This window comes from Antechinus flavipes, chromosome 2 (genome assembly GCF_016432865.1).
Source record: "Antechinus flavipes isolate AdamAnt ecotype Samford, QLD, Australia chromosome 2, AdamAnt_v2, whole genome shotgun sequence".
Taxonomy (NCBI): domain Eukaryota; kingdom Metazoa; phylum Chordata; class Mammalia; order Dasyuromorphia; family Dasyuridae; genus Antechinus; species Antechinus flavipes.
In genome coordinates this window covers 402105363-402127300 of record NC_067399.1, presented here as the reverse complement: position 1 = coordinate 402127300, position 21938 = coordinate 402105363, and the positions used below count along the sequence as shown (strand labels likewise).

General features: G+C 36.2%; 1 pseudogene; it reads right to left on the bottom strand.

The window, feature by feature from the left end:
- Positions 1–19577: 19577 nt before the first annotated feature.
- Positions 19578–20844, bottom strand: LOC127546746 (non-homologous end-joining factor 1-like; annotated as a pseudogene).
- Between the last annotated feature and the right edge of the window lie 1094 nt (positions 20845–21938).

The following is a 21938-nucleotide window of genomic DNA, read 5'->3' as shown; positions in this document are numbered from 1 at the left end:
CTGGCTTTACATTTAATTCTAAAATGTTTTTATGTTCTAAGGCCCTTCCAGCTTTAATATTCCACATTCTAAGATGATTTTAGAGAAACTTGGATGGACATATGTGAATTGAAGCTAAGTGAAGTGAGTAGAACCGAGAGAACATTGTACACAGCGAAAGCAAGATTATACAATGATCAAGTCTGATGGACATGGCTCTTTTCAATAGCAAGGTGATTCAGGCCAGTTGCAATGGTCTTGTGAGGAAGAGAACCATCTGCATCCAGAGAGAGGACTGTGGGGATTGAGTGCGGATCACAACATACTACTTTCACTTTTTCTTGCAGCATAATTGTGGAAATAAGTATAGAAGAATTGCATATTTCATATATATTGAATTACTTGCCTTCTAAGGGAGGAGATGGGGGAAGGGAGAAAAAAAATTGGAACACAAGGTTTTGTAAGGGTGAATGTTAAAAATTATCTATGCATATGTTTTGAAAATAAAAAGCTTTAATAAAAAAGATATTCTGTATGTTAACATTCTCTATAAGCTCTTAGATACCATCTTCTATGTTCTAGTTTCTAGACTAGAAACATAGTTTTAATAGCTTATCTTTTATGTTTCTCAATTAATCAATTGTTTATCAACCTATGTTTTAAAGTCCATTTTATCTCTGATGTTCTATATTCTGTGTTCTTTACATTCTATAATTTATTTAAAGCCCTTTCTACTTCTAACATTCTATGTACTAAGATCCTCTAAAGCTTTCATAGATATAATCTAAATTAAGATCTATGTTTTAATGAGATCAAATATTGTATTTGGTTTAATCAATAAAAGTTTACTAAATGTCTACTATGTACAAGACCCTTTATTAGGTTTGAGGGCTAAAAAGGAGAAAGTAAAACATTTTTTGCCCTCACAGAAGCAGGCAGAAGAAGGTGGTGAGGATGTGATATGTACAGACCTCCTTTGTATCTCTAATGTTTTTTGTTCTAAATGCTAAGGATCCTTCAAAATCTGACATCCTATGAGCTTTATCTTGCATAAATTATCTTCTAATCTCCCTTACAGTTCTATTATTTTTTAGTTCAATGTCTCTTTTCAGTCTGACTTTTATTTTTGCTATTGTTGTTCTTAGGTGCCTTATAATTCTAAGAATCAATATGATTTTATAATTCTATAACTAAGATGAAAAGTGTTTGGATCTGAAAAGCAAGAATCTAAGAAAGACTATTAACTTGAAATGCTTGTGGTATCAAGGTAAAGAAAGCAAAGCAAGGTTTTTCAATGATGATTTGCACCATTCCTTCTAATAACTTATTTGTTCATGGTATCTTTTTCTGTTTTGCCCTATATTCCCCCAAGTTTTTGCCTGCCCCTACTGTCTCTGCATCTTGAGGTCCCCTATGCTTAGACCTTCCTAGTCTAAATATAGCAATTCCACATTCACTCAAGTATTTTTGCCTTCAGTGAAGAGAAGCAACAGATCTAAGACCCATCTGCTAGGAGTTCTGTTTTTCATTTTCACATTCCTAAGTTTATTTTGGATTTTCATTGACAAAAAAATAAAAACACCAACCACCCAAACAACTTAAATCTTGGTGACTCTCCTTTCCACCCTCCCATCCATCTCTCTCTCTCTCTCTCTCTCTCTCTCTCTCTCTCTCTCTCTCTCTCACACACACACACACACACACACACACACACACACATACTTCCTTCAACTATATTTCAAAAATATAGCAAAGAATAATGGAGTCACCAGACAATTTTTTCAACTCTTATGACCATTTCTGTGCATATAACAGCATATCTCATGGTGAATTATTATTTAACTGAAATATTACTATTGAAATTACTATTAGGTGAAAAAGTGGTATCTGAGAATTGTGGCAGAAGTAGCAGGACTTCTTAACAAAGCCTCCAGGAAGCCCAAAGACTTTGAGAAGCTGAGAGACAGGATAGGCATAATTTCATTGGTATAGGGAACTTTTAGATAAGAAAATTCCTTTTACCAATGTAGGTCAGCACCTTTTCTCCAATTTATCATTTTAGAGAATAGCCTAGGGCACTAGCAGATTAAGGGATTTGCTCCAAATTACAATGTCTACATTTGTCATAAGCAAAACTTGAACCTAGTTCTTCTTGCCTTGAAAGAAGTTCTCTATCACACTGATGATTCCTGGGAAGTTTATGTTGAATTAACAAGAAAGAAATATTCCATTTTCTGAGAAAACTTAGAGGCCTCAACACTCATTCCATAATGCCATGAGTATTGTACTTGGTGCCAGAAAAACCTGAGTTCAAATTGTATCTCAGACATTAACTAGTTGTATAAACCTGGGACATTTACATAATCTTCTCAGTCTCAGTTTCCTGATTTGTAAAATGTGCATGATTATAGCACATATCTCAAAGAGTTATTCTAAGGATGAAATGATATATATATATATATACATATATATATATATATATATATATATATATATATATATATATTATATATATATATAAAACATGCTTTGCAAAACTTATACATAAATGGAAGCCATCATAAATGAAACAATATATGAATTGTAAAATCTGGAGACTTGTATTCTAACACTAGCTCTGTGCCTCAACATATGTATGACCTTAGGCAAGTCAGATTCCCCCCTTCCCCATTCTCCTATCTAGCCTCCCAACCTAAGACCTCAGCAGTCTCATTAAAATGAGGATGGATTAAATGATTCCTAAGGTCCCTTTCAGTTCCTATGGTCTATTGCATTATAAAGCTCATTTTATCTTTAATATATTGTGCTCCTCATTTAGAGTTGAATGTACAATGGAGGTCAGGAAGCCCTTATTCTTATCCCTTTCCTCACACTGTCTGTAATAATAATGTCACATTCTTATATAATATTTTGAAGTGCTTTCTTCACAACAGGCTTGTAAAAGAGATTGCTGTGGATATTATTAGTCTGATTTTACAGATGAGGAAATTCAACTTACTTGAACAAGTTGTTGTTCAAAGTGCTCAAAGGGCTTTCCTCTTTGTAGGGCAATGTCCCTCTTGACCCCCCCATCTGCAGGCCATGTGTTTTTTGTGGTATGAATGGGATCCCACTGGACATGCTACACACTTTTTTTGCCATTCCTTTCAGGAAAAAGCAACATGCATTTATATTGTGACAGTGAAATTCAATTAGATGTCTCATATTATTTTCCATCTTTTGAAAGGTAGCAGTTTCATTCCTGAGTTGAAAACATTTTGTTGCTGAGTTAGTAGTTGTTGTTTTCCATTAGAACCCAGAGTCCTTCTCCCATTTGGGTCTGATTTCCATGACAGGGAAATGATATTTCTGACAATCCCTCTTTCCTTTTCCTTCAAGTCATTGAGCTTTGGGGGCATGTATCCTTAGACAGTTGTTCTTTCACAATATGTAAGACTACTTCTGTCATGGAAAAAAAGGCATAGAAACTCAGACACAAAGCATCAGACTAAAATTAAAGGCTCAGAATTGATTTCCTTTCCTTTGGAGGTTATGACAGGAAAAAAGTCTTTCTGGGAAGTCTTGAATCAATCCGGATACTTTTCCTCCCAAGCTTGTTCCTCTATATTTCCCTTTTTATGTCAGTCAAATCACATTATGCTCAACATTTGGTGTTCCCTGATTTTTACTTTACAATTATCTCTGATACTTTTGTTCTGCTCACTTCTGTTCCAATCAGATCTTGACCAATCAGGTCCATGTCATGTATGTCAAATATGGACCCATCAAAAGAACAGGACATGTTATCCTGGAGAGAACACTGGAGGCAGGGCATGAGAGCTGTATTCAAGTATTTGTAGGACTTTCATGTGGAGAATGGGCTAGATTTCTGACATTTGATCTCAGAGGGCAGAATAAAAGTAGCAAATAGATAAATGCAAATAGATAAATGTAATAAAAATTTTCCAACAAACAGAGCTGGAAGTAGTAGTTTGTGCCTTTTTGAAGGTCTTGAAGGAGAGGCCAGCCCACCCCTTACCAGGTATGTTACAATAGAGATTCCTTCTACTCTTCAGTTCTAATCTATGGGCCCATAGTCCTGACTCTCACCACAGCTCAGTGGGAGAGGCAGTGCAAGCATTTTTGTGAAAGAGTATCAGAGAGGTTAATGGACTTAACCAAAGTGTAAGAACTGGAAATCAAGCCTACATTCTTTGAGTGCAACATCTTCAAAATGAATCATGGTGCCCAGAGGAAGAGACTTCCAGTAGCATTATAGTTCATGGAGCAGGCAGGATCTAAAGAATCAAGGTTATACTAGAGACAGCTCCTACTGCAGAGTTTTTGAACCAGGGCCCTGTGAATTCCAAGATAAGATCTCTGGCTATATTTTAGGGAGGCTGAGAATGAAATTACATCTTCATTTTCACTAACCTCTAACTGAAATTTAGCTTTTTTAAAAAATTTTTTTGAATATATATACTCTAAAAAGGATAGGTTTCACCAAATTGTCAAAGGAGTCCATGACATAAAAAGTAAAGAATCTTTATATTAGTATATCAGAGAAGAACAATTATGCTACTCCTATAAAATTCTTTAAATTCAACCTTTATAAATCAGTCCCCCAGTGCCCATTTGCAAGAAGGTGGGTACATACTACCAATTTCACAGGTTTGTCCGGATTATTTAGTATTACACTTTGTTCTCACAAGACATTATTCATATTTGTTGAAATAAGTTCTTCAGAGAGCATTTTTACAATTCCTTTATATTACATTGTAGAAAATGGGGGCCCATGGAAGGAAAGTGACTTGTCCAAGATCACATAGCATAGAATGAAATGTAATTTTTAACTTGGAGTACTTTCTCTAAATCAAATTCTTTTTCTGCTTATTATACATGTTGTACTGTTTAATATGTGTTCTACAGATTGCCTCTTGTCATGAAGATCCAATGAAATGTAAAGAATATGTAAAGAATTTTATAAGGATGATGCAAACATTAGCAACTGTTATGATATTTAAAACAACAGAAACCTGCTATTTAGTGGCAACAGGCTTGTCTTCTATCATGATCTCAGTGTCCTGTAGAATTGTCTGACCTGATTAGGTTTCTAGCATTAAACAGAGGTTCTTCTTGCCAAGAAGAGAAGTAGGAGGAGGGAGAATGGGGCCTGGCCCCTCCACAGTTGCTGGAGTGGGCGGTAAAGTCAAAATCAGAGTCCTAGCCTGCCGGGCTCAACCTGCTGTTCTAGCCTTGTCCCTCTGGGAAGCCTTAGTCTTTTTGATGGATCCACCTCCTCCCAGGGAAAAGAGATTTGAAAGGCAGTCTCTCCAGATCCACCCACGCCTCCCTGCTTGGAGACTGAATTTTCCAAAGAGCCAAGGAATCCAAAGTCATTATTTGCCTGGCTTTGATGATTGCCTCCACACCATTTCCTCTCTTCTCTCCCCTCCCCCCCATCCCCCAGTCTTTCTCTCTGTGTCTCTTTCTCTCTGTCTCTCTGTATCTCTCTGCCTCTTTATCTTTCTGTCTCTGTTTCTCTCTTTCTCTGTGTGTCTCTGTCTTTATCTCTCTCTATCTCCTTCTGTCTCCCTGTTTCTTTCTATGTCTGTCTGTCTGTATGTCTCTCTCATTTCTTTGTCTCTCTGTTTCTCTGTGTGTGTGTGTTTCTCTGTCTCCATCTCTCTGTCCCCCTCTCTCTCTGTCTCTCTCTCTTTCTCTCTGTCTCTCTCCTCTCTTTTTCTCTCTCTCTGTCTCTGTCTCTCTCTTTGGTCTTTCCTGACCTTCCTCCCTTTCAAGTCCCAACTAGATTTGGAATAAATGAACTTAAGTCCAAATGAAACTTTGTAGCTTATTACCTCTAGGATTTTAGATAAGTTTTTATTCTTCTTTAGGCTTCAGTTTCCTCACCTATAAAATGGGAGAGAGTAGGTTTTAGACGAGACTATAAGGTAACTTTCAGTTTTAAATCTATAATCCTATGATTCTTATATTTTTCTCTCCTTCCCTTTATCTTTCCATCTCCCTAGCTTCAGCACCCAGATGTTACAGCTTAAAATTGGTAAAGAAACAGAAGAATATGTGAAAGAGAGGCCAAGAAAAGGAAATAGTCCTTTTAAAAATTAATAGCATTTCATTTTTCCAGTTTTCAACATTCACCTTGGCAAAACCTTGTATTCCAAATTTTTCTTCCTCTCCCTAATCTTGCACCTAGATGGAAAACAATCCAATATAGGTTAAACATGGGAAATTCTTCTAAACATAGGATATATTCTTAATTCTAGTCAAACCTGGAAGAAATAATACAATATAATGGAAAGAGCACTGGTTTTGGAATCAGAATATCTAGTTCAAATCCTGATCCTGGTATTTACTAACTCTGATATCAATTGTCACTCAACCTATATGGACTTCAGTGTTCTCATCTCTAAAATAAGGAAATTGGTTTAAAATGTTTTTGTTCCTCAAACCTTCTCAGCAACCACCCCCCAGAAAGAGTGTTATAAATCCCAAGGGTAATTTATTACATTATTCATTATATTCATAAGTAATTATTTACTACTTCTGATAGCGTTAAATAGTTTTTTATTTAAATCCCTTGAGAAAGGGAAGGGCAATGGAAGCAAACATTTATTAAGCATTTACTCTGTGCCAGGCATTGTGCTAAGCATTTTACAAATATTATTTCATTTCATCTTCACAACTCTGGGAGCTAGGTATTTTTATGATCCCCATTTTACATTTGAAGAAACTGAGGCAGACCAAAGTTAAGTGACTTGCTTTTATTCTCTGTGAGAGTAAATATCTGAGGCTGGATTTTAATTCAGGACTTCCTGACTCTGCACCCAATGCTCTATTCACTGCAGCACCTAGGTGTTAACTTTGGTCCCTTGAATCATCATTTTAAAGCCCTCAAAGATTCTCAGATTACTACTGCATTGAACCACTAGGTTAGATGATCCTCAGTCTCCTTCCTAGATTTAAATTCAATGATACCATATCCATTCAGCTCTTTAGACCTCAGTTTGCCAGTGTTATTATTATTTATAAAATGAAGATAATAAGGTTATATTGATAAATACAATGACTTGACCTAAGAGTTAGTAGACTCAGGTTCTGACAAAATCCTCATATCACAGAGAAGGAAACTGAGGCCCAAGGCATAGTTTGATCAAAATGTCAACTCTAATCCATTAGCTATGCATCTCCTGTTAATTTCATTATTTTTCCTTGAATACTGGCTCCGAATTCTGAAAGGAGACCGAAAGCAGATCGTGTTGACTACACCTATGTTGGATTTGTTATGAATATTTTCTTCCAAAGCAATTTGTCTCTCTGCCCTGGGGAGGGAGTTGCCAGGAAATAACATGGAGATGACAAGGCAGGAGAGGACATGAAGGAATGTATAATGTTTACAGCCCCAGAGGACATTTAATTATTCATTTTCATAGTGAATATTGCAATATTCTCTTCCACTAGGTAGGAAGAGTAGGGAACCTAGAGAAAATGAGAATGACAGAGAGAAGTTAGGTAGGGCATAGGAAGGAATCAATTGCTCTCAAATCCCTCTTTTCTGAAGAATTTGCAGCTTTCCCAAAAAAGTCTCATAGATTTGTTCAGCGCTTATACAGAAACATTCTGTACAGATGGATTAACTAATACCCCCAAAAGTTTAATGACTTCCTCAAAATCACGTGGATACTAAGTAGTGAAGTTGGGATCTGGGAGTCCAAAGTCTTCTGGCTGCCAGCCGTGAGTGCTTTTATTAGAGCATGCTGCTGTTTCTGTGCCCAAACCATAGGAATCCATTGCTGCTTTTACTCCCCTGCTAGGCTTAAACTAAGATCCAAGGATACTGCCCAGATGAAAAGAGAAAGAAAAAAAAGTAAATGTCGCCCCTTTTAAGAGACAATTTCCTTCCCTTCATTTGCCATTGTTGGGGAAGTGACTGGCAAAGGGACTGGATGGTTGCAATTAGATGAGTGGTAGGGGGAATTCAGAGGTGTCAGGAAGTAGAATGCTGGCCTGTGTGGTAGTGAGGGGAATAGAAGGCTGCTGAGGTCCTGTGAATATGGGAATATGAAAGGACATACTTAGTTTTGGCAAATATGTCCTGTAAGAATCACAGGATCATAGAATGATACACAGCGATAGCTAATCCAAGCATGGTGGATAGAATACTGGACTCGGAGTCAGGAGGAGCTAAATTCAAATCCAGCCTCAGATACTACATGACCCTGAGTAAGTCACTGTTTGCCTAAGTTTCTTCAACTGTAAAATAAACTGGAGAAAGAAATGACAAACCATCCTAATGTCTTTGTCAAGAGAGCCCCAAAGGAGGTCATGAAGAGTCAGACACAATTAATCTATAAAATAATAAGATATCGGAGGAAGAAATAGAAGGATTATCCAAGATCATCTAGTGCTAATCCCCTCTTGCCTAGGTAAGGAAACTGAATTCCAGAGAATTAAACTCCCACAAGTAGATATCAGAGGCAGGACTGGACTCAGTCCCTCTAATTTCAGAGATGGAGCTCTTTCCTCTGTGCCATGTTGCCTCCTCCTTTGGGAGCCCACAGCAGTGAATCAGGGGAGACTGCCAAGCACTGTGGGTTATGCAAATGGAACAGTGCATTTTGCAAGTGACCTGACAGCTGCCCATGGGGTTTGTATTGGCATTCCTTCCACGGCATTGTTATGTACATCATGAGGGATAGAGGAAACATATGGAATAAAGTTTGTGGCCTGGCTGCTAATCCTTCTCACAAAGTATACACCATCATAGAACAAATTGTGCTTACTGTTCCCAGTGTCCAAAACAACGCCTTTCACAACCTAAATGTTTAATAAATGCTGAATGAATGAATGATCTTATTTTGTCTAATACAACTTCTGATCTATGAGTACAGCTGGAATTGCCCCAGGATTTTCATAAGAATATCTCCAGATACTGCTCCTTAATTTGCTGGGAAAAAATTGAACCTCCTACTTTTGTGACCTATTGTCTCACAGACTCCTATGTTCTGACTTCCACCCAAAGGATCACAGAAATCATATGTCCCTCCAGGCAGAGGAACTAGTTCCCCAAGTACAATGTTTCAACCTGGTATAGCTTTTAATTCTGACTCCTCCTGATCTTTCATGCACTCCATGAAAAAACTGGAACCCAGGCAAGACTTAAATGCATTCTACTCAGATCTCACAGGGAACTTTTAGTTAATCACACATAGTGATTTTTCAGGGTCTGCTTGTTTATGTCTCTAAGGCAAAGCTGATCTCCATTGTTTCTCCACCAACAAACTGACCCAAATCCCCGTGTCTTATTTAACTCTTTCATTGAAAGTCTTCTCCATCCAGACAATCAAGTCCTTCTATGACTTCGCCACCCACCTTAAGTGCTAGCTCATTGATGGAGAATTTGTTATTCCTCCCTCTTCTTCCCATGGTAAAAATAATATTTTTCTCCTTCTATTTCTCATAGTAATTCTCTGCACCCTTTCATTGTACTTATTTCTCTCTCTTTTGTTTACTATGGTTATTTGTGTGAATATCTTCCACCTCATATAATCTCTCCTGTATTAGATTATAAAATTCCTGAGAGTAGAATCTATCTTTCTTTGTATTCCCAGTACTAAGGACAGGGCCAGAAACATAGTATCTAATTAATTTCTGTGAAATTGTTCAGAATGATGTTCCCTTTTGAGTTCAAGGTCAATCAACAAGCATTTACTAAGGGTCTGCTATATGTTAAGTCCTATGCCAAGTTCTTGGGGGAAAAAAAACAAAAGCAAATAGCCCTGAATTTTTAATACTATTTTTCCAATTATATGCAAAGACAATTTTTAACCTTCATTTTTTAAAATTTTGAGTGCCAAGCTTCCCTTCTTCAACTGCTTTCATAAGACATAAGCAATTCAATATGCTATATATGTACATCCATGTAAAACATATTTCCATATTAGTCATGTTGTGAAAGAAGAAACAGATCAAAAGGAAAAACACACATACAAAAAAAAGTGAAAATAGTATGCTTCAATTTGCATTTAGATTCTACCAGTTCTTTCTTTGGGTATGGATAGCATTTTTTACCATAAGACCTCTCCAGAATGGTCAGATCAATTCACATCTCCACTAAAAGAAAATTTGTATCTGAGAGGCTCTATCTTGCCTCAAATCAAAAAGATATATTTCTACAGATACAGCATTCTTTCCATTATGGAAAACAGCATACTGTTCTTTTCCTCTTTCTCCCTCCCTTCCTCCCTCTCTCCTTCCTTTCCTTCTCTCTTTCTCTCTTTCTTTCTCTCTCTCTCTCCCTTTCCCTCTCTCTCTCCCTCTCCCTTTCCCTCTCCCTCTGTCTCCCTCTCTCTCTCCCCTTCTTCTTCCTCTCCCTCATCTCTTATCCCTCATATCTCTCTCTCTCTCTCTCTCTCTCTCTCTCTCTCTCTCTCTCTCTCTCTCTCTCTCTCTCTCTCTCTCTTCTCTCTCTCTTTCTCTCCCCATTCTCTCTCCCTCCCTTCCCCCCTCATTGTCTCTCATTCTGTGAGCATGTGTGTGTTTGTTGCTCTCCTGACATAACTCTGGGCAAATGCTCTAGCTTTTATTCTGTTTTCTTTTGGTTTGTTTATTTGATTTCTTTATTGTTGTTGTTTTGGGGGGTTGTATCTGACTCACTATTCCTAAAGTTAGACTGTATTTTCCTTGATCTGGTGTCTTGTCAGAACTAGTGGATCTCTGACTTTGATCTTTAGACTGTGCTACCTTTCATCCTTCTGTTGATTCCCTAAGCTATCATCATGTTCAAGTCTATAGATTCTCCTCTATGCTTATTGACTCTCCCACATCTTGGACTGAAATAGGTACTTGCTAATTTCAAATACATGCTAGCCCCTTTCTCATCTACACAGAGACCTTGGGAGGTATTATATGTGATCTGAATGAAAATTCCTTTGTGGCTGCTTCAGGCTACAGTCCTATACTGAACCATTGAATGTCCAAGCAAGAAGGGATCTCAGGAATTATATGGTTTAACTTCATCATTTTACAGAGGAATAAAATAAGGTTTTAGAAAAAAGGGATATGATTTACCAAAGGTAACAGATGGAGATGCTAACCTAGATCTTTATTCTAGTTTGATTCTCTAGCCACAGTTTAATTTCTTGAACTCAGTAAAATGCAAACTCCTTGAGGGCAGGGACTTTCTTATTTTTGTCCTTATGTCTCCAGAGCCTAGTACAGTGCCTAAGAAGTGCTTGTTTACTTGAATTAAATCTCTTACAAAAAACATGCAAGGTCTCATCAATACAGTACATATGGCAATAATTCTATGACATTCCTGACCAATAGTTGCGAGAAATTATAACTATGTATTCTGAAAGCTTTTGCCTGAAATATGAGTAGGGTTCCATTTCCTAGAATGATAATATAGTTCCATAGTATCTCATGACTCAACAAGGACAGAAGGATATGGGTCAGTCCTTTGGATCTAGGAAATGCTCCATATAATGAAAAGCTCTATATACTATATGCACTGATGAGGACTGCTAGAGAAGCACATTCCAAACTTGTTTGTGAGTGGTTGTCTGTATTCTCTATAATCAGCTATGTTCAAATGTCTTCCCACGTTGCATATTAAAATTCATCCCAACAGAAACTGATGTTACTGTGGTGACTTCCGTTGATAGCATCTTATCAGAAATTCAGAGCTCTCAACATAATTACTCGTATGAAATAACCCGCTTAGTATAGAAAGTAGTAGTTAGGAAATTTTGGTTCTGTTTTGTCTCTGCCATTAACTGACTCTGACATTGGGCAAATAAGTCATTTCCCCCATCTTAGCCTCAGGTGACCCATTTTTAAAATGAAGAGATTATACAATAATGATGTCTCTCCAGTCCTTTACAACTCTCCTGGTCTATAATACATTAGAATCTGCCAGTCATGAGACTATGATTTTCAGGCAGCCATCACTTTGTCTCTTTGACACTTAGAACACTTCTGAAACATCCCTCATCTTATTATTATTATTATGCCTTAGCTGGATAATTGAGGTTTTCAGGAGCCTTCTTTAAAGTTCATATTTGTCCCTCTTCTTAAAAAGAAACTTATTAGTTACACACATCAAGTACTTGCTTTTAAAGTCAGAATCTTTATTGGTACTTTATTTCCTTCCATCTCTTTTTGCCATGCTTCTGAAAACAATATAAACTTGTTCAATTAACTAAAGGTTGGGCAGGTGTGAGTCAGTGAACATTTTCTTTCCCAATCCATTATCAGTTTAACTCACCTGAAAAGAAGAGAAGTATCAGACTAGGGGGAGGGCAACCATCTGTTTAGGCCTTAGACAAGTCTCTGCTGAGAGATGCTGGGCAATATTCATAAGGATCATTCAAAGAGAGCTAGAAGGGAGCCTAGAGATCATCTAATCTATCAAGCGAACAATCTAATCAACAGGCATTTAAGTATCTACCTATTATGGGCTGAGCATTAAGAATAAAAAGAAAAAAAAAAGAAATAATCTCTTCCCTCAAGGCTTTTCAATTTTAACTGTGAACACAACTTTCACATATAAGATGGGGACAGCTAGATGGTGCAGTGGATAGAGCTCTGGGCCTAGAGTCAAGAAGACCTGAATTTAAATCTGTCCTCAGACATTTATTAGTTGTGTGACCCTAGATAAGTCATTTAATCCTATTTGCCTCAGTTTCCTCATTGGCAAAATGAGCTGGAGAAGGAAATGACAACCTGCTCTATATCTTTGCCAAGAAAACCCCCAAGAGGGGTCACAAAAAGTAGGAAACAACTGAAACAACAAGAATAGCTAATATTTATATGGCATTTACATGTGCCAGGTTCTCTATTAAGCACTTTATAATTATTGTCTCATTTGATCCTCACAATAACCTTTAAAGATTAGTGCTATTATTATTCCCATTTTACAAATGAGGAAACTGAAGCAAATAGAGGTTAAATGATATGCCCAGGGTCACAAGTTAGTAAGTGTTGGAAGCTGGATTTGAACTCTGTTCTCCCTAATCCAGGCCCAGCACTCTGCACCACCTAACTGCCAAAATATATGTGCTATAACTTTGCTGAAGTAAGCACTGGAATCTGAGAGATCATAGAAGACCTTCCACAAAAGGAACCTAAAATCTAGGAAGAATTCAAGGATCTCAAGAAATGGAAACAGCAGTACATTCTAAGTAACAAAGATATACAAAATAAAGTGCTTATATTTGAGAAACAATAGGAAGGCCTGTTGAGTTGGACCAAATAATATTTGGAGAAATCCAATATATGATAAAACTGGAAATATTAATTTAAACCAGTTGTCTAAGGACTTTCAATGTCAAAGGAGATTATATTTGATCCTGGAGGTAACAATAGAGTTTATTGAGGGTGAAGACATAGTCAGACTGGCATATCAGTTTCACTTTGGCAGCCACGCATGCAAATCCAGTATTTTTTTCTTTATTCTATACTGTCTCCTGCATTTCACATCTCTGACCCTTCCCTATGTGGACAGAGTCCTTCTAGAAATTTGAGCTTCCTGCTATTATCTCTTCAACCAGCTAGAATTAATGAAAGTTATTTTCAACTCCAAGTCACAGCTTTGCAATTACGACTAAACTGTAACTCAGAGTATTTAAATTATTTGCCAAAGGCTACATAGATAATTAGTGGTCAAGTTATGACTGGGACTTCGATGTATAAAATGTAGGATGGATTAGGTTATCTCTAAGGTCCCCTCCTGCTTTCAATTTTATAATTCATGACATTTAAAAGAGCAGCTAGGTGACCAAGTAGACAGTGTTGAATCTAGAGTAAGGGACCTCGTTGTATGACTCTTTAGTAAGTACTTTTCTATCTCTAGGCATTTTTTCTCATCTAAAAACTTTGAGTGATCCCTAATTTCTTGTGATTCTAATATTCTTTCATAGATAAATAATAGCTAGTTAGCATTTATAAAATACATTTAGGTGTGTGAAATAGTATAAATATGTTTTCTTATATGAAAGCAACACAGATAAAGAATTTGCTATGCTAGGTAGCTTAGTGGATAGAATGTTTGACTAGAATCAGAAAGACATCTTTCTGAGCTCAAATTCAGTCTCAGATACTGTCTAGTGTGTGATCCTGGGTAAGTCATTTAACCTTGAACTTGCCTCAGTTTGCCTCTGTTCTTTATCAGTAAAATGAACTGGAGAAGGAAATAGCAAATCACTCCACTGTTTCTTGCCAAGAAAATCCCAAATGGGGTCACAAAAAGTTGGATATGACTAAAAGAACTAAACAACAACAAATACTTGTTATATGCCAAACACTATGCTAAGTGCTAGGGATATAAAAATAAGAAAACAAAATGGTTCCTACTTGAAAGAAGCTTGTGTTCTAATAGAGGAAAAGAAAATATAAATGGGACACTGCAAAGCAAGTGGGTGGGAATGGAGAAGGGTTCCTGGGTAGAGGTAAGGCAGCTGATGTGGAGGTGGAGAAGATAAGAATAATTAGTCAACAAGAAATGAAACAAAAGCATATTATATGTAGCATGTCATCCTCCCACAAATAGGATATATATGTGTGTGTGTGTGTGTCTAAAAATTCCATAGGAATTCCAAGGAAGAGTATGTCTGAGGGACTGATATTACTTGAGCAAATATTTGTTCTAGCAGGGCAAAAGAGGTACATTTAGCATTTTTTTTTAAAAAGGAACTTTGAAATTCTTATTTCTTTATTTTTGTGAACCTATTTGGGTTAAGTGACTTGTCTAGGTTTATAAAGCTAGTAAGTGTTAATTGCTTAGGCTAGATTTGAACTCAGGTCTTCTTGACTCCAGGACTAATGCTCTATCTATTACATCATCTATCTGTGCTGGAAAAAAAAAAAGAAAAAAAAAAAAGAAATTTGGAATAGTTGCATGAAAATCAGTTAAATTAGGTAAGTCAAAATAATTGACTAGAAATTGGGTTTTCTGTTTCTAAGCCCAGTGATAGTTCCATACTTCCATGCTGCATTATTAAACACCTACAGTGTATAAGGCACCATTCTAGATGCAATGGAAATTGTATATGATAAAATATATTTTCTGTCCTCAATGGATTTTCAGTGTAGACACATACAGGTGAAAAGATTTCAAACACTATTATACATAATTTTATGTGTCAAATATAGCAATTAATGTTAGAGAAGTCAATGAAGGACCTTTGTTAAAAAGTTCTTAGATATCATTTGTTGTTGTTTCAATTGTATATGACTCTTTGTAACTCTTTTTAAAATTTTCTTGATAAAAATACTGGAGTGGTTTGCCATTTCCTTCTCAAGCTCATTTCAGATGAAGAACTGATCCAGTTAAATATCTTACCCAACATCACACAACTATAAATATTGGAAGCTACATTTGAACTCAGGAAGATGAGTCTTATTGACTCCAGGTCCAGCAATCTATCACTGAGCTACTTAACCTGGTAAATGTTTTATCTTTGTTGATCTCAAAAAAAATCTACATCTTCATACACCTTAAAGTGCTATATAATGCTATCTTTATATACATGTATATTTTATATAAATGTATGTTATATTTGTTATTATATATCCATGAAAGAACATTAGAACCATGAAAAATTGGAGTTTTACAATTGAGAAAAAACACCTGTAGACAGAAAGTTACTTACTTCAGAGTTACAAAGTGAGGTAGTACATGGGGCTCAGGACTAGAACCTTTGTCTCCTGTCTACCTGCCAGTTATCTTCCCTATATAATGCTTTGCCACTGTAAAATGTTTTAGAGGATTTATGCTCCAAGTAACAGATTAAATGACTTCTGACATTCCTTATAGCATTAAAATTCCAAGATCTTTCATAAATGTGAATTATTTATTATTGCCAGTAGTAGTAGTAGTAAATATTTTTGATTGATTGATCTGTGTCTTCCCAGAATGATAGTTGAGACTGCCATAAAAAAGGATAACTCTAGGAAAGTTCATTGTATAAAGAAAAAAATTATGATCAGTTTTGAAAATTTATTTATAAACATGTCATTCTTTGAATTTCAATCCATTCAACACACACAGAGTGTGTGTTTGTGTGTGTGTGTGTGTGTGCTCACACGTATATATTTATGTATGTATAAGGTGTGTTGGGTCTCAGTTTTCTCTCCTAAAAAATGAGGGAGTTGTATAATTTGATAAAGTTTATCTTGTGATGGTAGCTCTAAGGGTAGAAAGAGCATTAAAAATGATCCATTCAAACCCTCTCATTTTATAAATAAGGAAACAGACACAAAGAGAGTAAATTATTGTTCAAAGCCATACAATTATTAAATGGTAACAAATGTGAATCCAAGCCTTTTGAATCCAAATACAACACTTTCCACTAGATCATCTTGTCCTTTGATTCTTGAAGAACAGGAAATTTAGAGTTAAGGCCTACCAGTCCAACTAGATATGACTATATGTTTGAAATCTGAATTCCTATTGTCAAGTTATATATTATGAAAATTAGTAAAAGGGATAAAAGAAATCTAGAGCATAAAAGACTTAAAGGAGCAATGTGATAGTTGTCTTAGCATACATGTCTGACTTGCTGTCCAGTGGATGAGAGAGGTGACCTGCTCTTCTTGGTTTTAGAGGGGCATCCTGGGAGCAGTCTGCAGAAGTTGTAGAAAAGCAGGTTTAAACTGATTATAAGGAAAAGCTAACAGTTACTGTTATTGATTTAATATTGATAAAATCATTGATTTTATAGCTGGAAGAGACTTTAGATGTGATAGAGTCTATTCCAATCATTTTAAACAAAACAAAACAAAAAACAAAAAAATCCCCTGTAACCCAGAGAGATAAACTCCACAGCATTCACACAGACTGTAAGTACAACAAATAAATATCTGTTAATCATCTACTCTATTCAGGGCACTCTGATAAGAGCTTTAGATATGAACACACACACACACACAAAGAAATCATTCCTGATTTCAAGAAACTTACTTTTTCCTATTAGGCATACCATATGAAGAGATAAGTAGGCAAAGGTAATCTGAGGGAGCAGAGCTACAGTATGATGCCATCTAAATAATTTACAACTGAATCACATCATAAGAAGTCATTTATAATTCTGGTGGGCTAGTAAATAGCAACATTGGAGATAAAGAAGGGCTTCAAGAGAGATACCATGGTGAAAATGGTCCTATTATCCATATTTCCAGACTACTTATGTTCTTGGCATGTGTCTTTTTTCCCACTGATCGTGGGACAACATTTGAGAGGATATGATCCTGGATATATGGAAGTTGAAGAATCTTCTTTGTACTTTATTTTTTTATATTGAACTAAATGTCTGTGGCTTTAGAGGAACACATCCTTTAGAGGCTTTCTAAAACATGTATATTATAGCAGGAATAAAGGGGAAAGAGCAGGAATGGGCTTATGAGTTATGGTTTCGAATTAACTTACAATGTAACTTGAATCTGAGCTAAGTTTCAGGAAAAGCCCTGGAGGAGAAATGTCTTGATATTACAGGAAATTTGGAGGAGGGGTGAGTTTAGGGAAGAACATAATAAGTTTTCCTTTAGGCATGTTGAGTTTGGGATGCCAATGGAGCATTTGTACAGAGACTTCCAGTAAGCTGTTGGCAATGTAGGATTAAAGTTTAGGAGAAAGTTAATGCTAGAGACAGACAGATAGATACACATATGAATACATATGTAGATGGATGATAGACACAAAGAGAGTAAAAAGGAGAGGGGGAATGGATGCCTTCTACATAGAAATGATAATTGAATACCTAAGGTTAGATAACCAAGAGAAAATAGATCAACAGAAGGTAAAAGGGATCAGAACAGAACCTTGGGAGATATCCATCCTTAAAAGGCAAGAAATCTGTAATTACAGAGCCAAGAAATGAACTCCCTGTCATTAAGCAGAAACTGGGTGGCTACTGATCTTAACTGTAGAAAATTACCTCCTCAGAGTTGAAGTTACTTTCAACTTTGAGATCCTATGATTGTAAGCAGCAATAAATTTCTGGACTAATCCTATTTTCAAACTAATTCAATCAAGTTTCAGATATGAAGAGGTTTTGAGATTTGGAGTAAATGGCAATTCTGAATACATTCTGCATGAAAGCTAAAATAGCCAGATTACAGAACACAATCCTATGTGCTGTCTGCCAAAAAAGAAAGAAAGAAAGAAAGAAAAAAAAAAGAAAAGAAAAAAAAAAGAAAACAAACAAACAAAAATCGATGCTACTTGTGACTCTCAGGCAAAGAATCCATCTCCAATTTAGAATATAAATTCTATGAGATACTCTTCAGCTCTTCAGTTAGCACAGGAAGTAAAAAACCCAAGATTGCAAATTGGCCAAGACTTGTGCCCTCTTCAGCTGCTTCAGCTGAAAGTTTAATAAAGAAGGCTCCTTAGAAATCACAAATCTCCTTTATTGGAAATGAGCTTCACCATTTACCAATCCACTTTTCCTACTTTAATGGAGGTAAGTCCACCTCAGAATTAGAATTGCGATGGTACTCTCTCAATTCCATTTTGCTCCCATGTCTGTAAGTATAGGGTATTGCCCCACAAAAGTAGAACTAAGAATTCAGAGAAATGCTGGACTGATGGATTAATTGTAAAAGAATTGTAACACTATTTCTGTGTTATGGAGTTGTGATTTGGTTCACTCTTTCTGCAAAACAATATGGCAATGTTAAATAAAAGTTGAATATTTGTTTGTAGCCTTTGACCCAGTGAACCTATTATTAGAATTACACCCTAAGGATAAATGAATGGAAATTAAATCTACCTGTACAAAAATATTCAGAATTTTTTTTTGTAATAACAAAGAACTGAAAACAATTCAGGTGTCCAATGATCTTGGATTGGCTGAACAAAATGTGGTATATGGACATTACAGAATATTATTATGTTATAATAAATAACAAATAAGTGATACCAAGGATGGAGATCAGTATATGTGTGTATGTATGTACGTATGCTCCTGACTATTACCATTAAGATGTTAGTAGCAAAAATGGAAAAAAACATATATAGAAGAAAACAAAGAAATAGATAAGATTTTGTTAAATCATTTGCTAATTAGACAAAAATGTACTTTTTTCAGGGTTTTATTATCATTATTTTTCCATTCAGACCACAATAGTAACTATAGGATCCCAAATAGAAGTAGGGATTGGCCAGTGATTTTGATGTAAATACAGCAGTAGGTTAATGCTATCTTTATTTTTGTTTTTCTCATAAATTTTTATATTTTTTCATGAATCCACCACAAACACACACACACACACACACACACAACATATATATGTTACATATGTTTAGGATCTTCCTCAGGTCAGATGTAGAATCTTGTGGAAGAATGGGGTTCAGTATTTCCCCAGGTTTAGCATCTTCCTCAAGTCAGTAAACCTAGAACAATTATCAGTATACTCAAACTGAAAGTTTCTCTGTCAAAGTGTCCACTACATGGCCTGCTAACACAAACCTCATAGGTGGACCCTAGTCTTGCCTGACTTTGTCCAAGGTCTGAGATTTCACCCTAGAAGGTCCTTTCAAGGTAATACTATTAATATATCCCCTCTGGTCCTCCTCAGCAGTTGATGCAGTTGATTCAATTGAAGATTCCCTTTGGTTTCTTTCTCTTGGCTTTGGACAGATGAAGTCTTTGCATTGGAATTGAAGTCTCCATATTCAAAGTGTCTAATACAGGGCAGAGATTGGGCAGAGAAAGTCTGATGCTCTGGTTGGTTCAATCTTCTATCATCAGTTGTGTTTAAAGAAGTCCTATCTGAGTTCTACCTGGACTTATTGTTTTTTCCTACTTGGATTTCTTGCTTAATGATTTCCACATGGAGATTTGGTTATTTCATAGCAAAGGGTTGTTTATTCTCAATACTGTGTACCTCTGGCAGATTCTCTGTCACAATTTGCCCCAGAAAAGCATTTTCATCAAATATCTCTGTCTTCAATTAATCTCATCTCAGTACATCTGGTAATCCTGAATTTCTACACCCTTCAGCCAAAACAAAGAAGTCAATTTTCTTACCTGGAACTGCAGTATCAGACTTATGCCCATCAGAGAAAGTATGAGATTCTGGGAAACCAAGAAAGGGGTAGCCAAGAACAGTAGAAGGGTAGACCAGAGAACTCATTCCAAAGACATAGCGTTAGCCCTTCTGGCCTATACTCACCAGAGAAAGTGGCCCATTTGATCAGCCAAACCTTCCAATAAAGTACATGTGAGATTTCTGAAGAGGGAGAGAAAGACAGAAGAGATTGCAATCAATCATTTATTCAGCTCCTTGGCCTATTGGCTAACTACATTCATGTAAATTTGCTCCTGTCACACATGTTGGAGATCAAGGAGAACAAGGGCATAGTACTTGTATATCATGATATCAGCCTTGGCCCTTGAAAGCTGCAGCCACGTTCATGGCTGCATGAGCTTACCATAGCCCACTTTTTCCGTCTCCTACCATCTAGCACTTGTATCTCTCCTCAATATTTTCTGCTTCTTGGGCTCTTAGGGCCTCAAAATATCAAACACATTCCAGGGCAGTTATCTTATCTGGACTGATATCCTGGCTTCTGATAATAGAATCATAGTATGACTTTGTTATGGAGAGTTGGAATTGGGTATATTATGTTTAACTTCTTTTTCCCCATCTGCTCAGTGAAAACACTTTCCTCTGCTCATCTTCTTGGATTTTGACCTATGACTACTTAATTTATATTTCCTATGCCTCAAATCTTTGTACACAATTAGCTTCTTGTTTTATGGCCTGAAATTTTGCTTTTTAGATATCTCTACGAGAGCCACATGGACTCTTGGAAATAACTACATATAAATAACATACCTTCTTGGAAATACCTTTCATTTGATACCCTGAGACTAACTGCCACCTTAGAAGCTGTCCAGTTTTATTCCCTGACCTCTTTGATGGAGCCTTGGAGCAGATATTTACCAGTAGTTCCTAGACTGGCAAGTAGCCCTCAGATAATGAAATAAATCAGAACATTTACACAGAGAATATAACTAAAAAGGCTTTAAAAAACAATGAAGTCACTCTCATTTAGCTGAGCATAAAAATTCTTATACATGAAATGAGATAGGTAAATGTAGATAACTAACTATATTAATACTTTTTAGCCATCTAGTATGGCTCTTCTGAAGTCTGAACTTCAAATACTATCTGCCTCTCATCCAGTTCCTTTTCAGCTACATGGCTTATCATCAGAGTTATGGTTATTGACTTATTTGTACTTGAATTCTAATTCTGGTTTGCTTTTACAAGAGGGCTCCATCAGGATTACCCTCCCTTTCTCTGATAATCAGGGAAAGTTCCATCAGCACCATGTATTTCTGACTGACTCCTTAAATGGACAATACAAAGAAAAGACCTCAATTCCCTCCAGAAATCCATTGACATAGATAAAATCAGGGGTTACTAAGGAAGCCAAATTATTCTGGGCCACTTGGGACAGAGCACAGGAATAACCTTAACAAAACTTAGTAATAGTAAGATAAGTTATATGATTTTCCCCTATGCTTCTCACCTATCTAAATCCTATCTTTCAAGATCAAACTTAAATTATATTTGTGTTCTCTGATTAATTCATCAAATTTCTCTTCCACCTGTGAAATCATTTAGTTTTATCACTACCAGATATGTCTATACTTATTCATTTAATGTTTTGTAGAATTCAAAAAGTATGCTTCACCTCCTCAGTTAGACTGTAAGTTCCCTTAGGTCAGAGGTAAGCTTCATATTTCTATTGGATATTCCATATTGCCAAGTATTTTCAATCTAGTTCTGAATAAATAATAAAAATTCAATAATTTCTTGTTGAGTTGAGTTGAACTTAACACAGTTTTCCCCAATTTCGGGAAACTGTCTTAAAAATAATTGGATCTCAAAATTCTATCCAGAATTCTATTTGGTCTACAACACTTGCTATTGTCAATAATAAC